The sequence below is a fragment of the Sus scrofa genome, chromosome 7, assembly GCF_000003025.6.
Source record: "Sus scrofa isolate TJ Tabasco breed Duroc chromosome 7, Sscrofa11.1, whole genome shotgun sequence".
Taxonomy (NCBI): domain Eukaryota; kingdom Metazoa; phylum Chordata; class Mammalia; order Artiodactyla; family Suidae; genus Sus; species Sus scrofa.
Window position 1 is genome coordinate 7,101,761 of NC_010449.5, and position 20,102 is coordinate 7,121,862.

The window sequence follows — 20,102 nt, forward strand, 5'->3', positions numbered from 1 at the left end:
TCTCTCCCAGGGCAGCATTTCTGAAAAATGAGCAAGATCACTGCATCAGATCACTCCTGAAGACTCCAGGACAGTGGCTAAGAATGAAGATTCCTGGGCCTCAGTCTAGGTCTATTAAAGCTGCCATGGGGGAGTCTTGGGAAATCTGTACATTCAGTGAGCTCCTCAAATTCTAAATGTCCTAAGCCTGCCTGCCCCTAAGACTAACCCAGGACACTCTTTAGTGCACAGACCCGTGTCCCTCCCAGAAGTCGTGAATCAGTCTCCAAGGTAAGCGGCGAGGAATATTTACAGTTAACCAACACCCGAGGAAATTCTTTTTTGTTTGTTTGTTTTTGGCTTTTTAAGGCTGCACCTGTGGCATATAGAAGTTCCCAGGCTAGGGGTCAAATGGGAGCTACAGCTGCTGGCCTACACCACAGAACACCACCAGATCTTTAACCAGCTGAGCAAAACCAGGGATCAAACCCATGTCCTCATGGATACGAGTCAGGTTCGTTACCACTGAGCCACAATGGGAACTCCCGCCCCAGAAAATCCTTATGACCAAGTTCATTTAGGAAAATCTTCCAGAAGATACTAGAAATCCACCAGCACTAGAGTCCAAAGGGCTCTCTCAGCCCAGGTGTGCTGGGCAGCAGGGAGGTCCAGCAGGATCACGCGGCACTGGAAGGTGTAATTAGGTCATCATCTCCAAGTTCAAGATGGCAAGCATCCCTCTACCTCCCACCCCTGTTGGGTCCAGTCCCAGCCTACTGATGGTTTCCAGCATCAGGACCAGCTACCCAAGCTGGGCCAACCCAAGCCAGCTAACAGGAGGCATTTGCCTGCCGTGGCCCTTAGAGCCCCGTCTCCTCCTCTTCCCTTACTATTGCATGTCGACCATGGCTGCTTTACGTCATCCGAAGAGCTTTGAATAAAATCAAAGCAGGGGTCCAGCTCCACCAATTCAATCAGAATGGCAGGGGCTGAGGCAACTGATGTTATTACACCTCCAATCCCCGTCCAGATGGTTCTCACGGGCAGCCGCGGCTGGGAAACGTGCATTGTCACCCCTCCCTCTCTCTGATTTTATTGTCTGCTGCCCCACTTCAGCATCTTTATTTAAAAATATCCTCTTTAACTATTGTTGCAAAGGGGCGGGAGAATACATCTAAAGCAGTTTACTTGGCTCATTAATTCAGTCAAACAGTCAGTGAGTTTATTTTTTAAACATCCAACATGCAGAGGAGTAAGCTTTTTTTAAATCCTTTCTCGGTGACGGAATCTAAATCATAAGCATTTTGGAATTCAGAATTATGGATGAGCTTACCGCTGTAGCAGTTAGTTCATAGTTAGCACTGGTATTTTATCATTCCTCCAAGGTGGGAAAACAAATCTCCATAAGCCCTAAGACAGGGCCTTTGGCCTTGAACCTGACAGGTTCATCTTCCACTGATTCTGGTCATGGATATGAGAAGCCATCCTTGCCCAGGAAGCGTTCCAGGCACCCTGGACTTACAAGCGGACTTACAAGTGGACTGGAGAGGGTTTGGAATCCTCTTCTCTCTACACCCCAGGCCATACCAAAAAAAAAAAAAAAAAAAAAAAAAAAAATCCTTTTTAAAGGTAACAGTAAACAAAGACCCCTATAGGTCAAAGTTTCTTATTGCAACATAGATCACTAGGAATAGAACTCAGGAGCAGGAGTTCCCGTCGTGGCACAGTGGTTAACGAATCCGACTAGGAACCATGAGGTTGCGGGTTTGGTCCCTGCCCTTGCTCAGTGGGTTAACGATCCGGCGTTGCCGTGAGCTGTGGTGTAGGTTGCAGATGCTGCTCGGATCCCGCGTTGCGTGGCTCTGGCATAGGCCGGCAGCTACAGCTCCAATTTGACCCCTAGTCTGGGAACCTCCATATATGCCGTGGGAGCAGCCCAAAGAAATAGCAAAAAGACAAAAAAAAAAGAACTCAGGAGCAGCACATTTGAAAGAACACTGACGAGAAACTCAGTGTTTCCAAAAGCCTCTCTCAGAGCTCTCTACTTGGGACCACCAACTGTCCCACCACACAGCCGTCAAAGTACCGAAAGGTCAATGAGTCAAGTGGAAGGTTTATGGAAAGGTTTGGTGGAGAAGTTAATCAAACCAACCCCACGGTGGTGGAAAAAAAAAAGAGCTCTTGGGAAATAGAGCAGAAAATTATTTAGATGACCATGCACTTTACAGATTGTTTATAGGCATGAGCCTGGATGCGGTGGAAAGAACAATGGAATTAGTGAGCAGCATCCTAAGATCTGGTCCCAGCCATAACAGTACTGCCTCTGCGACCTCAGGCCAGCCTCCCCATCCTTCCGAATCTCAGTTTCCTCATCTGCCAAGGGGAAATAATTATACCGCGTTCACTAGATGGTAATGTAGATCAGAGGAAATGCCATGCGAGAGAGTCCTTTGAGAAGCACTTTGCTGTGCAAGAGTAGGGTGTTACTGCAATCCCAGGGCATGAGAGCAAATTCTAGAAGGCCAGCCTGTGTGTATAAACACAGTGGGGCATCTAGAAATGGTTTAGTTCTACTCTATGCTGTGAAGACTATTAGCTGAGAACTTTGAGCAATGAGGTGCTCCAGAGCAAATTGAAGGACACAGAGAACTTGGAGAAGGTCCACACAAGAGCCACAGAGATGATTAAAGAGATGGAAAATCAAAACCAGGCTTGGGAAAGGTTAAAAGAACCAAGTTCATTCTGCGCAGAGAAGACAAGTTTACAGGGTAATTGAATAACTGTTTACAAGCGCAGGCAGCCTGGTGTCCAGCTGTTCTTTCCAAGGGGCAGAAGAAAGCACCGTAGGCTCTTGCCCCTGGCAGAGTTTGACAAGTGAGCTTTCAACTCATTGCGCATGACTCTAATGGCTCATGGTATAGGATGATTTATAATTTTTCTAAGCCACAAACTCGAACCACAAGTGTGTGGATGAAACCCAGCAGCTTGCCCGTGACTGAGTCTCTCTGAAACCTAGAAATCTCCAAGTCTTCTTCTCCACGAATTGTCTTCCACATAGTAATGCTCAGAAATAGCCATAGCAGGAGTTCCCGTTGTGGCTCGGCGCATTAAGAACCCAACTAGTATACATGAAGATTCAGGTTTGATCCCTGGCCTCGCTCAGGGGGTTAAGGATCCGGTGTTGCCCGAGCTGTGGTGTAGGTCAAAGATGCGGCTCAGACCCCCGCATTGCTATGGCTGTAGTGTAGGCTGGCAGCTATAGTTCCGATTCAACCCCTAGCCCGGGAACTTCCATATGCCACAGGTGTGGCCCTAAAAAAACACAAAAGAAAGAAAGAAGTAGCCATAGCGACAGCTACCTTTGCATGTTTATTGCGTACCAAGCGGTTTGTGCTAAGACTATTTCATTTCATGGAGAAGGAAGATGGGATATGGGAAGTTAAGTAACCTGCTCAAAGTCACCCAGTTAGTCAGTGGGGGAGCCAGAAATTTAACCCAGGTTCAAGTCAGAACTCAAGTTGTAGCAAGTTGTGTTCTTTGTGAAAAATGGCCCCCAAATAAAGTGACCAGCTAGTTCTGATGAGCACACTAAAGCAAAATAAAAATTCCAATAAAGCGATGGTTCTTATGGAGTTTTCGCTGTGGCGCAATGGATTAAAAATCTGACTGCAGGGGCTCGGGTCACCGCAGAGGCGTGAATTCAATTCCCAGCTGGCACAGTGGGCTAAAGGATCTGGCACTGCCACAGCTGTGGCATAGGTCACCATTGCAGCTCAGACTCAGTCCCAGGCCTGGGAACTTCCTTATGTCATGGGTATGGACCACAAAGAAAAATGGAAAGAAAAAGCAATGGTTCTTACCACAAACCAAGTTTTGTTGTATTTGGATATAACTGATAATTATGACACAAACCGGATCATGTCAAATTTTGACATTCCGCTGGCTAGCATATTAGCATATTTGGAGACTTTCTACTTCTGCAGGCTTTATCCACCTTCCCAGTCCAATTCTTGTTTGACTCTGATCATACTCCTGCCAGTGGTGGTCTACACTCACTGTCTACACAACAAAATTAAGTCAACAATGCATAGGACCCTGCTTTTTGTCGATTTCACACCTTCTCATATTTGTATTGTTTTCCATAATCGGATTACAGGACCTGTGCTTTCTGGGTAAATGGTGCCATTCTCTGTCACCGAGTCTGAGATGAACCAGCCCAAAGATTGTCCATCTGGAAGCTGGTGACGGTAGCTGGCTCCTTGACTGTCCCTGGACAGGAATTCTGGGCAGGACTAAGGCCAAGCAACCAGACCAGAAACACCAGACTAGTGAGAAAATGCAATCCAACCAGGTAGCTGGGGTCCTTCTAGGCGTCAGGAAAGCTCAGCAGTGTCAAGTCCTTCCAGTGCAAGCAAAGCTTTCCACAGGACTAATGTTTGATAAGGAAGGTCTACAAACAGCACGGAGGGAGGTCTAGAAAGAAACAAGTAGAGAGCACCAAAAGCGCTTCAGAAAAATCTTTTCTTTTCTTTTTTTTCTCCCCTTGTCTTTTTGCCTTTTCTAGGGCCGTTCCCAAGTCATACGGAGGTTCCCAGGCCAGGGATCGAACCCGCAACCTTATGGTTCTTAGTCGGATTCGTTAACCACTGAGCCACGACGGGAATTCCCAGAAAAATCTTATAGGCCAAAACGAGGAGGGACGGATTTTATTTGCTTTTCCTGGCAGAAAATATTTAAAAATCAGATGAGTGTGACCGACTTATGGAAATATTTGATTTGTAGATGAGTTTAAATATCGCTAAGATTCCCTGCTTAGAATACATCTACCTTATCTCCTGGTAAGGAAAACAATGTTTGCCTTAAGTTGAATTAATTCATTCAACGATCAATGTGCTGTGAGTTCTGTCTCAAACCTAGAAAAGAGAATTCGAGTGTGTCTCCCGTCGATTTGATGAAAACACAGGAAAGGGCCCTCAGCAAATCCTTGCTGCTATTTCGGACGCCTCTCATTTATCTGCTTAGGTATTACCTACTGTAAGACTTCCCCATCTTGTCCTAAGCTTCTGGGCCACTTCCTGCCACCACATAATTTATGTTCCATTGAGAACTACTAACATACGTCAACAAATTGCACAAAACCTAAATCAGAAGTTTTTTCCCTAAGAATTAGGTGCTATCTTCCAAAACCAAATCAAAATCGTTATTCAATATCTATTTTTCTGGTGACCTCTCCAATCGGTATGTATATTTTCAAACCAACCAGAATTCTCCTGCATTTTCAACAGAACAAGTGGCGCTTTTTCTCCCATTTCCCTCTACTGTCTCTAACCAAAAACACTTCCCAAAACACAGCCCTTCTCCCTTAATTAGTTCACAAACACCCCATTCCATCAAACAAACAACCAGTACAAACCCTCTAGCTTACAGTCCCTTGAAGAGACTGGGGGCTCCATAAGCTACCTTTGAATAGCAGTACCCTGGACCCCTCCGCCTCTCTTGTCTCTTCTCGTTCCTTTGTCCCCCTCACTCATTCTCCTCCAGCTACTCCGGCCTCCTGTTCCTCAAACACAATGAACAGCATTGCTGACTCAGGGCCCCTGCACATTCTCTTCCCTTTGGCTCAAATGCCTTTCCCCACAATATTCAAAAGGCTCTTTCCCTAAGCTCCTTCATTTTGACACTTAACTTCCTCACTTGCTTTCTAACTTCCTTCTGTTTTGTCTCCATATCACTTGGCAAGATCTGACATTTACCTATGTCGCTTGCTTATTTGTTTACTTTTTTTTTTCTTTTTGCCTTTTTTGGGCCACACCCACCACATGCGGAAGTTCCCAGGCTAGGAATCTAATTGGAGCTGCAGCTGCTGACCTAAGCCACAGCCATGGCAGCATCAGATCCGAGCTGTGTCTATGACTTACACCGAAGCTCACAGAAACATGGGATCCTTAACCCACGGAGCCACGGCAGGGATTGAACCCACATCCTCATGGATGCTAGTCTGGTTCGTTACCACTGAGCCACAACGGGAACTCTGTTTATTTGTTTATTGTCAGACTCTTCTATGTAAGCTCCAAGAGGGCAAGCATTTTACAGGTTTTATTCACTCTGTAATCCCCAGTCCCTCGATAATGCGTATAAGGGACCCTCAACAAATATTTGCATGAATGATGGATGTCTGATGAGATGAAAATGCAGTGTCAGTGTGGAATGAACAAGAAATCACTAACATGGCTGGGTTAGAGTTTCGTGGGGAAACTTCCATCCTTCCCAGGGCCACCGTATGCAGATACTCACAACCAAGTGAATCCTATTGTGAAATTAGACTTTCTTTCTTAAGTCATCAGGCTGCCCCATGAAGTATTTGAAACCCTAGGCCATTAGTCATGACGTTTTGATGCAACTTGATTATAATATGGCAGTTTGATTTAGACACCGTTGATATGCTTGAAATGTAACTCCGTGGCTGGTTCTTAAAGGATTCACTGATGATTTGTGAAGTAACTGGATACCCCTGACAGACTAAGGCCACCAGCCCCTGTGATCTAGTCTTTGCAACAGGAATGAGGATCCTACCCAGAAAGGGAGCCCTCCAGCTGCCTCCCTACAAAGCCTAAGGCAACCATGAAGGCTTGTCTATAGCACTTGCTCTGAACTGGCTCTCTTGACATTGGGTAATAGAGGACTCTGCCTTCTCCAGGACTGATGGGCTGTCTGTGTGCTAGTCCTGCCTGCACCTGGCCCTTATCTAGAGCAGAAAGAAACAGAAACCCTTAACCCCCCTCCTCCCCAGAAAGCCCCTATACCTCCATCTTTCTCCCTCTGAACCTCAGGAAGACAGATTTGTTTTTTATGAAAGTCTCGTGTCCCTGTGCAAAAGTCTATTCGTCCAAAAGGAAAGGAATTTGCTTCAGTTCTGTCTCTGAAACTAGAAAATCAGTCCTTCCTCCAAGGAATAGAGTCGCAAAGTTGCCATGATCTCAAAATAGAACCAAAAATATTGACTGAGTGTAAGTCAGTGGGCTAGCTGCCATGAAGGAGGAAGGATGGGGTACGAGCACTTCTAAAAATCCTAAAAGACATAGGTCGTTATCTGTAGCAAAGTCTAGTCTAGCCCATTCTTCACGCCCACCTGATAAACGTTGGATTCCAGGACAGGCTTCTGAGACGACATCAGCATATTCCTGGCTGAAATGGTGAATGAGGCTTTAAAATGGACAGGCATATAAATCCTAAGAAATCAGAATAAAACTTTAAAACCAAAAAAGTGAGAGATGAATGGCACTCTGGCCCCCAGGGAAAGTGTTCACAGGAGGAGGATGGAACAACGAACCTGCCTTGGGGACCCACCTTCAAGTCTGGGGACACGGGCCTCTCCCTGGGGAGGACACAAGTTGGCATTCGGTAAGGATTATTTTGAATGGGATGCCAGGTAGTGTCATTCGAGTTAAGCTCCAGCTTCTGGAATTTTCTGAACATCTTACCCTCTTCATTTTCATCTCTAACACTGAGATGAAAAAGGCACAGAGTGCCTTTTTTTAAAATTACTCAATGAATTTTTATTACATTTATAGTTGTACAATGATCATCACAACCCAATTTTATAGACAGAGAGAGTGCCTTTTAAAGACACAGGATATTGCAGTTATGTAAGGTCATGGGTGTAATCAAGAGGCTTTGTCTTGGAGTTCCCTTCGCGGTTCAGCAGTTAGCGAATCTGACTAGCATCCATGAGGACGCAGGTTCGATCCCTGGCCTTGCTCAGTGGGCTAAAGATCCAGCATTGCTGTGAGCTGGGGTGTAGGTTGCAGAAGCAGCTTGGATCCCGAGTTGCTGTGGCTGTGGCCTAGGCCAGCAGCTATAACTCCGATTTGACCCCTAGCCTGGGAACCTCCATATGTCTTGGGTGTGAGAATCCATGAGCCCGAGAGCAAATCCCATTTTGCTCCTAGACCAGCCAAGGTTAACCTCTTTGGTGACCTCCAGAAGGGAGCTAAGATCCTGGGGAGGAAAATGTGCAGAGTGAAAGGAGGGAGGGGTCTCAGAGGGGAGAAAGCCTGCAACTTCCATCCGAGAAAACCTTATGGGAAAATACTAAATGCTTCCCATCGCGCTCAGGTGTGCTCTGGATCAGACTCACCAGCAGGTTTGTGCATATGACGTTTTCTGGATCCCAGCCATGCTCAGGTTTTCAGGTACACCATCAATGGCCGCTTTGGTGCTACAGGGATAAAGCTGAGTCGTTGTGCTAGAGCCCACCTGGCTACAAAGCCAAATATATTTACTATCCAGCCCTTAACAGAAAAAGTTTACAGACTTCTGGTTTTAAACATAAAAGAGGCCTCTGCCAGCCCACTCTATACTTTTTGTGAGAAGGATGAGATTACACTGAGGTTTTCTGGCTTTTTCCTTTACTGCCTTTTCCCTCTTTTAAAAATTGCTTGTATTTCCCCTGGCTCCTCTCTTCATTTCCATCAAGCCCAGAGATGGGTGACCCAGAGAGATTAACCACCTTCTTTAAAAATCAAAGACTGTGCAAACATACTTTAAAAAAAAAAAAAAAAAGAATGGTGTCCTGTGCTTTCCTGTAAACACTGAGCTTATCTTTTCCTCCACTGCCCTGTGTTCCACCAATAATCACAATGATTTTCATAACATTGTGCCCCTTTGAGTGACTTTTTTTATTAAAATAAAAATTGTTAACATCGATTGAGCTCTTTTTGGAAGCCAGCTGTCATGTGAACCCTCCCATTGATAGACCTAAGGACTCTCAGCATCTCCACTTTACAGATGAGCCAACTGAGAGGCAGGGCAAACTGAGTAACTTGTTCAAGATCAAGGAGCAGGATTCGAAATCATGCCTGAGCCATTCCTTAACCACTCTGTTACACTACTTGCCTCAAGAAAATGTGAAAATGAAAGTAAGCAAAAGTTTAGGCAAGAAATAAATGTTTATCAGACCTCCAACATTTAAGCATCTCTCAAATGCTAACACTAAATGCCAACTTGGAGGGACAATATTAACTTTTTTGTCTATATCGGTTAATCCATGATTTTTTTGCAGATAAATGTCTTTTGTGAGACTTTTAAAAAATTGTAGCTTTTCATAATTTTCATTCTTTCCTGGGCCTTTTTTGGACCTTGATTTCTTTATTGGGTTGGGAGTCACTGCTACCAAATTCAAGTGTATAAGACTATCATAGGAGTTCCTGTCGTGGCGCAGTGGTTAACGAATCCAACTAGGAAGCATGAGGTTGTGGGTTCCATCCCTGGCCTTGCTCAGTGGGTTAAGGATCCGGCTTTGCCGTGAGCTGTGGTGTAGGTTGCAGGCGCAGCTCGGATCCCACGTTGCTGTGGCTCTGGCCTAGGCCAGAGGCTACAGCTCCGATTAGACCCCTAGCCTGGGAACCTCCATATGCCGTGGGAGTGGCCCTAGAAAAGGCAAAAAGACTATCATAAACTAATGTTTTTCTTTTTTAGGGCCATACCTGCAACATATGGAAGTTCCCAGGCTAGGGGTCCAATCCAAGTTGCAGCTGCTGGCCTACACCACAGCCGCAGCAATGCCAGATCCTTAACCCACTGAGTGAGGCCAGGGATCGAACCCGCATCCTCATGGATACTAAAAGAGTTATATATATATATATATATATATATATATAGCTCATATATATATGCTGATTTACAATGTTCTGTCCATTTTCTGCTACCCATAAAAGGAACTTCTAATGGTTTTCTTATTACATTTGAAGTACAGTAAAAGAAAGCAAGACAATTATAATTTTTCTACCTTTTACTTTATGTGTTAAGACCTTTGCAAAATCCTTGGCGCACCCAGAAACAGTATCTTAGCATCAGCAGGTTTTCAATTCTTGCACTTCAAATTCTGCTGACTCATCCAGGGCCCTCAAATTGCAAGTCTTTCTTTGTTCGTGGACACAAAACATCAACTAAGAATATAACTCACTCATGATATTTAAATTAATAGCTTTGGAAGGAAGGCTTCTTAAATTAGAACCAAACTCCTAAAAACAATCAGGGGAATCAGGCCTGCTTCTGCCCCAAGTATTCCTTCAGAGAATCAAACCCAAAAGTTTGTAAAGACTCCATGGATTGGAGGGAGAGAATTTCCCTCTAATTTTAATCAGTACCAGAGGGTTGAGCTACTGTATGGTGGACACTCTTATATCTATGTTTAATTTTATAACAAATGTAGTTTGAAAAAGGTGGGGTTTGGGGGGGCCACAGGTGTGGCATATGGAAGTTCCCAGGCTAGGGGTCGAATCAATGTTGCAGCTGTTGGCATCTGCAACCTACACCACAGCTTGCAGCAATGCCAGATCCTTAACCCACAGAGCAGGCCAGGAATCAAACCCTCATCCTCATGGATATTAGTCAGGTTCGTTTCCACTGAGCCACAACAGGAACTCCCTGAAAAAAAAGATTCTTTAAATAAGAACTCTGTTGTCTTGTTCAGCATGTAAGGAACTTGAAAGTCTTTGCTCTGTCTTACCAACAAGTAAAAAGCTGAATAAACTGAAAAATCAAACTTTGCTTAGATTTGCAAGGAAGCGAGGACACAGGGCAAAACGATACTCCCCAGATTGGACAGACAGGTGACTATGGAGCACTACAAGTTACCAGAACAGAAACTGCCATGAGAGCCAGGGCTGGGGCAGGAAAACCAGAACTGTAATTGAGGGATTTCCAGAGGTCCAGTGTAGACAATCCTGAGAGATTAAAAACTTCACCTAGTCATCAAAGGGCCCACACATTTTTGGTTTTTACCTCCAGAAGCTCTACCAGGTCCTCAGAGTTGACATTGGAGAAAAATAGTCTCTTGCTTCCAGCAGGGGGAAGGAAAAGGAATCATTCTGAGATTTGCCAGAGCTTTCTGCTCTTCTTAACCAGGCCAGCCCTGGGAAGAAATAGTTTTACCAGAGTCTAGCCTACTAGGGTTTTATCAGAGCCTAACCTATTTCGGGGATGGGAAATACCCAACTCCAGCCAGCTCTAGCCTTCTATGTGGAAAGAGATATACATAAATCCATCCTCTTCCAACCATCCTGTCTCACCCAAAGAGGGAAAAATTGAGATACACCCATGAAGTTCACAGTCCAGAGACACAGGATCACTGAACGACTAAGACTTTATCACAGGACGATAGAATGCGTCCCCGCCCCCTCGACCTGAATTTTATTACTAAAGGCCTATTTCCCATAGTCCTTTTACCCAGTACCTCATGTATATGCCCTTCAACAGAAAATTACGAAGCATACTAAAAGCCAAAAAACACAGGTTGAAGACACTGAATAAGAATCAGAGACAAAATCAAATATGGCAAAAAAATATTAGATATATTAGACGACGAATTTTTTAAAACCTGTAATTAACATGCTAAGAGCTGTAATGAAAAAGTAGATAACATGGAGGAACCAATGGAAAATGTAAGCAGAGATGGAAATGCTAAGAAAGGACCAAAAAGACATGTTAGAGATCAGAAACCTTGTAACAAAAATGAACATCTCTGACGTTCTCATTGGTAGACTGCATTCAACTGATGAATGAATCTCTGAGTGTAAGGATATGACAGTAGAAACTTCCCACACTGACAAGCAAAGAGGGGTAAAAAAAGCTGGAAAAAATAGAGCAGGATATCAAAAGCTGCAGAACACTTACAAAGGATGTATTAGGAGAATAGTGGATCTAAGCCTTTGCTGCCGCAATTCTCTGATGACTTACAATTATCTTGAAAGAGAATGGAAAGGGACCATGGAACAGGATCCAGGTAGATCTCTAACATATTGGCCCTTACCTCTCACACTTAGAGTTCCGTTAAAACAACAGCAAATGTAATGGCTTCCTCTCCCCACCATATATACTGTGCAAGGATGCACATCCCTCAGCTTATGCCCTAAATCTGCTAGCAGTTCCCAGAGGACAGAGGTCAATTCACCGTTGACCTGCTGCCTTCCTCTTAAAAAGAACACAATATTCTGAGAAGTAGTCAAATTTTCAGGGATTCAGAGGGTCATCATTCCATTTTTGGCTACTTTTTTGTGTTTAGAAATATGTATAGTATTAACCTAGAAACTATCATACTAAGTCAGACAGAGAAAGACAAATATATATCACTTAGATGTGAAACCTTTTAAAAATGATACAAATAAACTTATTTACAAAACAGAAACAGGCTCACAGACACAGGAAACAAATTTATGGTTACCAAAGGGGAAAGGAAGGGGACAAATTAGGAGCTTGGAATTAACAGATACACACTACTGTATATAAAATAGACAAACAACAAAGACCTACTATACAGCAGAGGGAATGACATTCAATTTCCTGTAATAAACTACAATGGAAATGAACCTGGAATTTAATACATATACACACACGCACAATGTATAACTGCATTAATTTGATATACCCCAGAAACTAACACAACATGTAAATCAAATATACTACATTTTTAAAATGGTTATAATGAAAAGTGTTTTGTTTTTTTTTTCAATCATAATACAATGTTATAATGGTAATAGTGTGTCTTAAAACTTTACTATTGGGAGTTCCCATCGTGGCACAGTGGTTAACGAATCCAACTAGGAACCATGAGGTTGCGGGTTTGATCCCTGGCCTTGCTCAGTGGGTTAAGGATCCGGCGTTGCCGTGAGCTGTGGTGTAGGTTGCAGACCCGGCTCCGATCTGGTGTTGCTGTGACTGTGGTGTAGGCCGGCAGCTACAGCTCCAATTGGACCCTAGCCTAGGAACCTCCATATGCCGCAGGAGCAGCCCTAAAAAAGGTAAAAAGAAAAAAAAAAAAAGAAAAAAAAAAACTTTATTATTGACCACGGCACTCATCATAAAATCACATATCAAACAAGTGGCAGAACTGAGCTTTGTCCTAAAATGTTAGCTACAGGATATTTCTTGTGCATGAGAGGGTAGCTTACTCTTAGTGAGATATCAGAGAAGAAAATTTTTGATCAAAGACCTGAAGGGCAATTAGAGTTCAGTGTTAGGGTCAGAAGAGAAGGAGAATCACAGGCACCAGAACAAGAAGGACAGGAGAGTCCTTTTAGGAAAAGATTCTAGGAAACTACAGTTGGCAATTCCCAAGCAATACTCCACACATATTCCACTGGTGACAACTGACCAGGGCTCACGACATACTCCTCTGTCCTAATCTGTGAACCTGGTGTGCCTGTTAGGAATCTTCAAGCAGTTCTCTTGAAACAAAATAGAATTGACTCATTTGAATTCACACAGGGACGGAGTGCCTCATTCTGCCCGCACTTGGAGTGGTTTTCTGGGAACTCGTGTGTGCGTCCGTGACCTCACAAACCTGCTCAGAAGACGAAGCACTGGAACTCATGATTTCCTCTTCTTCCCAACAGTCAGGGAAGATGTGGGGTTCAGCATCCCCATTAAAAATAAAACCAGAGGAGTTCCCGTCGTGGCGCACTGGTTAGCGAACCATGAGGTTGCGGGTTCGATCCCTGGCCTTGCTCGGTGGGTGAAGGATCCGGCGTTGCGTGAGCTCTGGTGTAGGTCACAGATGCAGCTCGGATCCCGCGTTGCTGTGGCTGTGGTGTAGGCCAGCGGCTACAGCTCCGATTGGACCCCTAGCCTGGGAACCTCCATATGCCGCAGGAGCAGCCCTAGAAAGCACAAAAAGACAAAAAAAATTTAAAAAATAAATAAAACCAGAAAAACCACCCAAAGGTTTAAGGGTTTAGCATTTACATGCACAGCTAAAAAATGTTTAATTGATTTGCCTCAAAAAAAAAAAAAAAAAGAAAAGGAAAGAAAAGAGCATCCGAGTGTTGCTAAGGCAGCAGACTCTTGACATTCCCATAGCAATGGGATGGATTTTGCTGAGCCCCCATTCAGCCTGGAGTCCCTGCGCCTGTGAGAGCCTCTCAGGTGGCTGACCTAGGAATGGCAGCAGAAGGGCAGCTGAGCGGAGGGCAGGGGAGAGGAAGGGCTGGAGAGAAGAAAAAAAAAAAAACAAGAAATGAGTCCAGTAAAAGCGGACTGAGGAAAAAGCCATATTCGCTGAGAAGTTGGCAGATCAGCAATCCCTTGTGGTGGCTGATGCTTTAAAGAACACAGTTATAGTGAGATTGATGCTAAATTCTTTATTATTATTATTATTGTTTTATTGAAGTATGGTTAATTTACACTGTTGGGACAAGCACTGCTGTACAACAAATTGACCCAGTCATACGTATACACATAGGCATTCTCTCTCAGGTTCTTTTCCCACATAGATTGATGCTGAAGTCTAAAGACGGATGCTCGGGCTTTAGAACCCAGGACAATGGTTTGATTTTCCTGCAAATATTTTCAAAACTTAAGTTGAAATCCTGCTGAATTAGGAGTTCCCATCGTGGTACAGTGGAAACGAATCCGGCTAGGAACCATGAGGTTTCAGGTTCGATCCCTGGCCTTGCCCAGTGGGATAAGGGTCCAGCGTTGCCATGAGCTGTGGTGTAGGTCAAGACACGGTTCGGATCTGGCGTTGCTGTGGCTCTGGCGTAGGCCAGTGGCTACAGCTCTGATTAGACCCCCTAGCCTGGGCACTTCCATATGCGGTGGGTATGGCCCTAAAAAGACAAAAAAACAAAACAAAACAACAAAAAAAAAACTGCTGAATTAATAGTTTATTTTCAGGACATTTGGCTTTATTTCACAAGTGTTCATAATCCTTCTATCTCCCCAAATCACGTTTTTCCCCTCATGAGAAATAAACGATCATCTATAAAAGCTATGAAAGTCACCAGCTTCTAACGCTCTCTCTCTCTCTTTTCCTTTGGGGTATGGATTAGATACCTTGAAACAGAGTATCACCTATTCCTCCACTTGTGCTGTGGATAGCCAGGTGAAGTCAGACCATCCATAGGTACCTCCGAAATGCAAAACTGATGAGAAGGGTGGGGTTTGCAAATGAATGTAATTAAACACATTAGTCAAAAGGAAAAAAAAAAAGAAAACACAGCCAATAGGTTATTGGAATAGAAAAAAAGGTTTTCTTCATGGAAAGACATCATGAAAGTGACAGTTAAAGATGGAATTAATTTTTATGTAATAAGCAATAACATTCTTGCCAAGGGGAACCCCAGTACAGAAGCTACTTTCAAACCCTTGGTCAGGTCTCAACACACAGTATTCCAATTTTTTTTTTTAGAAATTCCTTTTACTTATCTGTTCCTACTTGGTCTTTGCATTTCTTCACCAGGCTGAACTCCTGACAGGTAAGCTATATGGACAGGTAAGCTATGTGGACAGGTAAGCTATGTGGTATGGAGATAACTTTTTTCCTCTGGTTGCATAACTTTTATAAAATGGAGATGCGGTTATTCAGGCTCAGGACTAAATCTTAATTCAGGTTTGGAGGAATTTCTCTTCCTTGGAGAATGAGTTTGGCCACTTTGCCCTACTTAACCCACTGGCGGGCTGACCAACGCACAAGGAGAGCTGCCAAAAGAAAATGCCTCTGATGAACACAGGTACTTCTCAGGCAATCTGGTGCATTGACTTCCTTTGTTCACTCAGTTCTCATAAGACTGGATCCCAGGATCCTTGCTGCAAAAAACTGCCAAGTCACAAGAGTTGAGACATAAAAAGTTGGATGCTTGTCTTTTCCGGTTTTATAGGTGTGTTTGCTTGTTTGCAGCCTTATAGACAGCTTAGCTCTGTGCCGTTTTCGGGGCTCCAACCCCCTGGCTGTGAACCCCAGAGTTTGCCCACCTCTTCTTTCAGCGCCAAGCTTGTTTTTCCAGGCATTTCTGAATAAGGAGGCCCAGGGAAGGAAGAGAGGGGGAGCGAGCGTGCACGCACAGGCGCACAAACACAAAAATCTGGCTTCCGCTGAGGATTGCAGCCTGCTGCACAGTGGGAACCAAGAGATACCAGGCTGCCCATGGAACAGATGCAAGTTTCCCGTGCTCCAGTTCAGCTGGGAACGCGGGCTGTAAAGCAGAAATAAATCACACGGAACTTGCTGTCATCTCTCTACCTTCCTGCTAAACCCTCCGACACTGCCGCTTGACTGGCTGGAGACGCTGTAGTTTTTAAATGAAGGCTGGAGCCTGGCGTTGGCAACGCTGCCTCATTTTTAGCTAATACCTTTGTGGGTTCTGCGTTCGCATCTGGCCAGCGCCATCATGCTGGGTAGGATTATAATAGGCTGCTGCTCTTTCCCAAGCAGGAAGCTGGAGTCCTGTTACCAACAGCCTACACAGAGCCTGCTTCCAAACACAACAGCACATCACAGCCAGGGAAGAAGGGTCTGCAGAGCAGGACTTCTCCCAAGGCATAAAAAAGAGAGAGAGAGAGAGAAATGTGTTAACTGTGCTAACAGTGCCAAGTAATATGCTTCGTTAAAAATTTAATCACCTACAAGTGCAAAACAAGTGCAAAGCAATCATGTTGTAATTAGCACAGCAATTAACACCTCCCTTTTCGATAGCACATGCATCGTAGGAAGTGCAGGATTGCAAGTGTTTATGCTGCTGACAGGCTCGGTTCCTATAGAGAGGGGAAAAAATGCTTAAATAGAATTTTTTGGTTTTTGGCATTTGGGCTGCTATGTGTTCGGGAAATCTCAGAACCAGCTGCCATTTTTGTTTTGTGCGAAAGTTGTTCTGCTGTGTAGTGTGACTCACCCACTTCCCCCCTGGGCTCGACTTCTGAGCCTCTTTTCAGCATCATCTTCCTCTTTTCCAACATTAAAATACGAATAAGTCAGTGTAGGGACCAAATTTGCAGGCTCAACAGGGCTTCCTGCCAAAAAATAAAATAAAACAAAACAAAATAAAACCCTGGCTTCCCCAGTCTGTGATCAGAAATAAAACACCCAGTGGCAAGGTAAATGACTGTTGGAAAAATTATGCTGCAAGTATTCACTTTATTACTTTAGAAAACTTAGGTCTCCTCTACACTGCCAAGCCTGGTCACTGAGACAAAAATTGTCTTAGGGACTAAGAGGCAGTTCTTGAAGGCAACGAGATAAGGAAGGAAACTGAACGCTTTGTCTTTATGCACCACCCATATCAAGCCAGGTCTAGGAACCAGCGTTGCCTGCAAAGTACCAGGCATTGCGTTACCTACTAACGGAAGGTACAGCTTCCCCAGTGTCCATCTCAATACATAGAAATTTGTGGCTGCAACAGTCTTCAATTCCCCACTGGATGGAAAGGTGACATATGTCTTTAACTTTTCACCTTTTACGTCTGTACCCCAAAGAGAGGAAAGTGTGACAGTGTCAACAGCCTGAACGCCCCCTATTGGAAATTCATCCAAGGCCTCCAATGGCATGGTTTAGAAATTACTATGAGGACAGAATCGAACCAGAGTCGCTACAACTTTAAATGTGTTTGGAAGGAGTTTTATAAGAAAAATAAATTTTAACTAATGAAACATCCAGGGATTTAAGAATTTAATGAACAGCATGAGAGAAAGGCAAATTACATCTGTAGAGCAAATACGTGTTCTTCTTTTTGGCCACTGAGAATGGAGTGAATGCGTTTTCAGGAGCCGAGGAAATATTTGGGGTACGAGGTTTGGGGACTAGAAAGGCAGTTGCCTGAACCTCACGTCTTTATAGTTGACTTTGTCACAACATGGCTAAGATACCAGGAGGGGGAAGCAAGAGTCGTTAAGAACTGGTTAACATTCTGATATTCTGCAGGCTTTCTAGAAAGGGCAGGCTTTCACAGAGGCTTTTACTTTCCTGGTTTGCTAGTTTCTTTTGCCAGCAACTCTTTTGTGTAAGCTCAGAAGCTGCTCCTGGAGAGCTGAGAAAAGAAGCCTCCATGAGCTAGAACACGCTCAGAAGAGGAGCAGTCTGCAGCCGAAACTTCACGCTGCAAAGCTCAGCAGGAAGTAAAATGAACCCCCTGTCTCAAATACAAAGAGGACAAATGTCTCATTATGCTAAAGCCCCCCAGATTAAGCCTAGAAAGCTAGCTGGATAGACAGTTCCCGTATTGATAGTTTTTATTCATTCTTACAAAAATACATCTTTTGAGACCAATGTTCTTTAAATATTGCTATTATGTGTAAAACCGGTTGAAATGTCTGCTGTCTCGTGGCCTTTATCCAAAGACCCAGAAGATATAGTCGTGAATTTGCATGGATTTCTTTTCTTTTCTTTCTTTTTTATTTTTATTTTTATTTTATTTTTATTTTTCGCTTTTTAGGGCCACACTTTGATCATATGGAAGTTCCCAGGCTCGGGGTCGAATCAGAGCCACAGCCGCCAGCCTACACCACAGCTCACAGCAACACCTGATCGTTGACCCACTGAGCAAGGCCAAGGACCAAACCCACATTCTCGCGGATACTAGTCGGATTCATTTCCGCTGCACCACGACGGAAACTCCCTGCATTTATTTCTAATAAATATTTGACCTCTCCTGCTCCATTTTTATTTTCTCTCTCATCAGAAAGCCTCCAATGCCAGGTAGTTCTAAAAGAGTGGTGCAACTTTAGTTATCTTACCTTATATGCTAGATCATTCTTTCCTTTAATAGGGAGTACTTACGAGATATACCAGGCATTGATCTAGGACTAGGCGCTCTTTACAGTCTGAAAGCAAACTAATAGCAGCAAATAATAAGGACCCTGCGGCTGTAAGCAACATGAGGGGCTTTTTTGCTCTGCCATATGCCCCATGCTTCACCCAGAGCCTAGCATGCTTTAGAAATCTGTTGACTGAATCAATGAACCATCAACCAACCTCACTCTAAGCTGACAGTCTAGAGGAAATAATGCCAGTAATACATACGATACAACTTCTAAAGTGATGGGAACTGGGACTTGCCATCACGGTGCAGCGAAAATGAATAGTATCCAGGAGGATGCGGGTTCGATCCCTGACCTTGCTCGTCAGGTTAAGGATCCGGCATTGCCATGAGCTGTGGTGTAGGTCTCAGGCGCCGCTTGCTCAGATCTGGCGTTGCTGTGGCTATGGTGTGGGCTAGCAGGTGCCGCTCTGATTCAACCCATAGCCTGGGAACTTCCATATGCCACAGGTGCGGGCCTAAAAAGCAAATAAATGAATAAATTGATGGGTACTTTATGCAATAGACATGTTACGTTCTAGTGAAGGATGGAGAGACTACTTCCAGGCTCATGGCTGAAAAACGAGGACCGAGCTAGGAGGTATTTCAGTGCTCGTAGGCACATGGCGTCCCTCAATGGGAATAAAGGTGGAAACATGCTGAGAAGGTAGGTGGAGGCCAAAGCATGGTCGCCCTGAACTCCTGCCAAAGAAGATTAAGTTCCAAAAGAGAAGCCAAGAGAGGAAGATGGATCTGGCCACCATGTGTAAAACCGATTGGAATGGAAATAGGCAGCAGGGAGACCAGTTAGAGAGCAATTGGAAGCATCCAGGCACAAGTTAAAGTTCACCTGAACTGTTTCCGGCTGAGGGCAGTGTGGACAAGACAGTGGTAAAATCAAGAAACTGGTGGATTTCTAGCAGACACTGTCAAGTGAGAGCCGAACCATGCCAGATACCACAGCCAGGTCTCAGTATCTGGCCCAAAACGTGCTGTTCCATTCACAGAAACTGGAAACAAAGAAACATGAGCATGTAAGGGAGAAAAGAAAAGGATTTGGGGTTTAGATACACTATTTTTAAAAGGATTGGCTGGCCATTAGGTGGCAAAAGAAAGTTACCTGGAAACGTCAAACTGAAGCCCAAGATATCCGAGCTGGAAGTAAAAACATAAGATCTCTGCATATTGTTCTGGAATCAGCCATGTGGAAAACCAAGGCATGGAATTCAGTGAGAGAGAACAGTGAGAATAAAACCTTAAAGATGAGACACATGTGAGGGGAAAAAAGGAAGCCAGGAGGAGAAGAGGAAGTTTCAGAGCCATGAAAGCCAAGCAGAAGGGAATTCCCACATGTTTGTGGGGCCAAAAGTTTCAGAGATATGAAGGTGAACTGGAGAAACACCATAGATTTGACCACTAAGGATTGGTGACCTTTAAGAATACAATTTCACTCAACTGGTGAGGTCAGCAGACAGACTAAAGAATTAAGGGTGGAGAGGGTAGCAAGTTAGTGGAAGCCGAGAATACAGAAAATGCTTTCAAGAAGACTGGCATTTA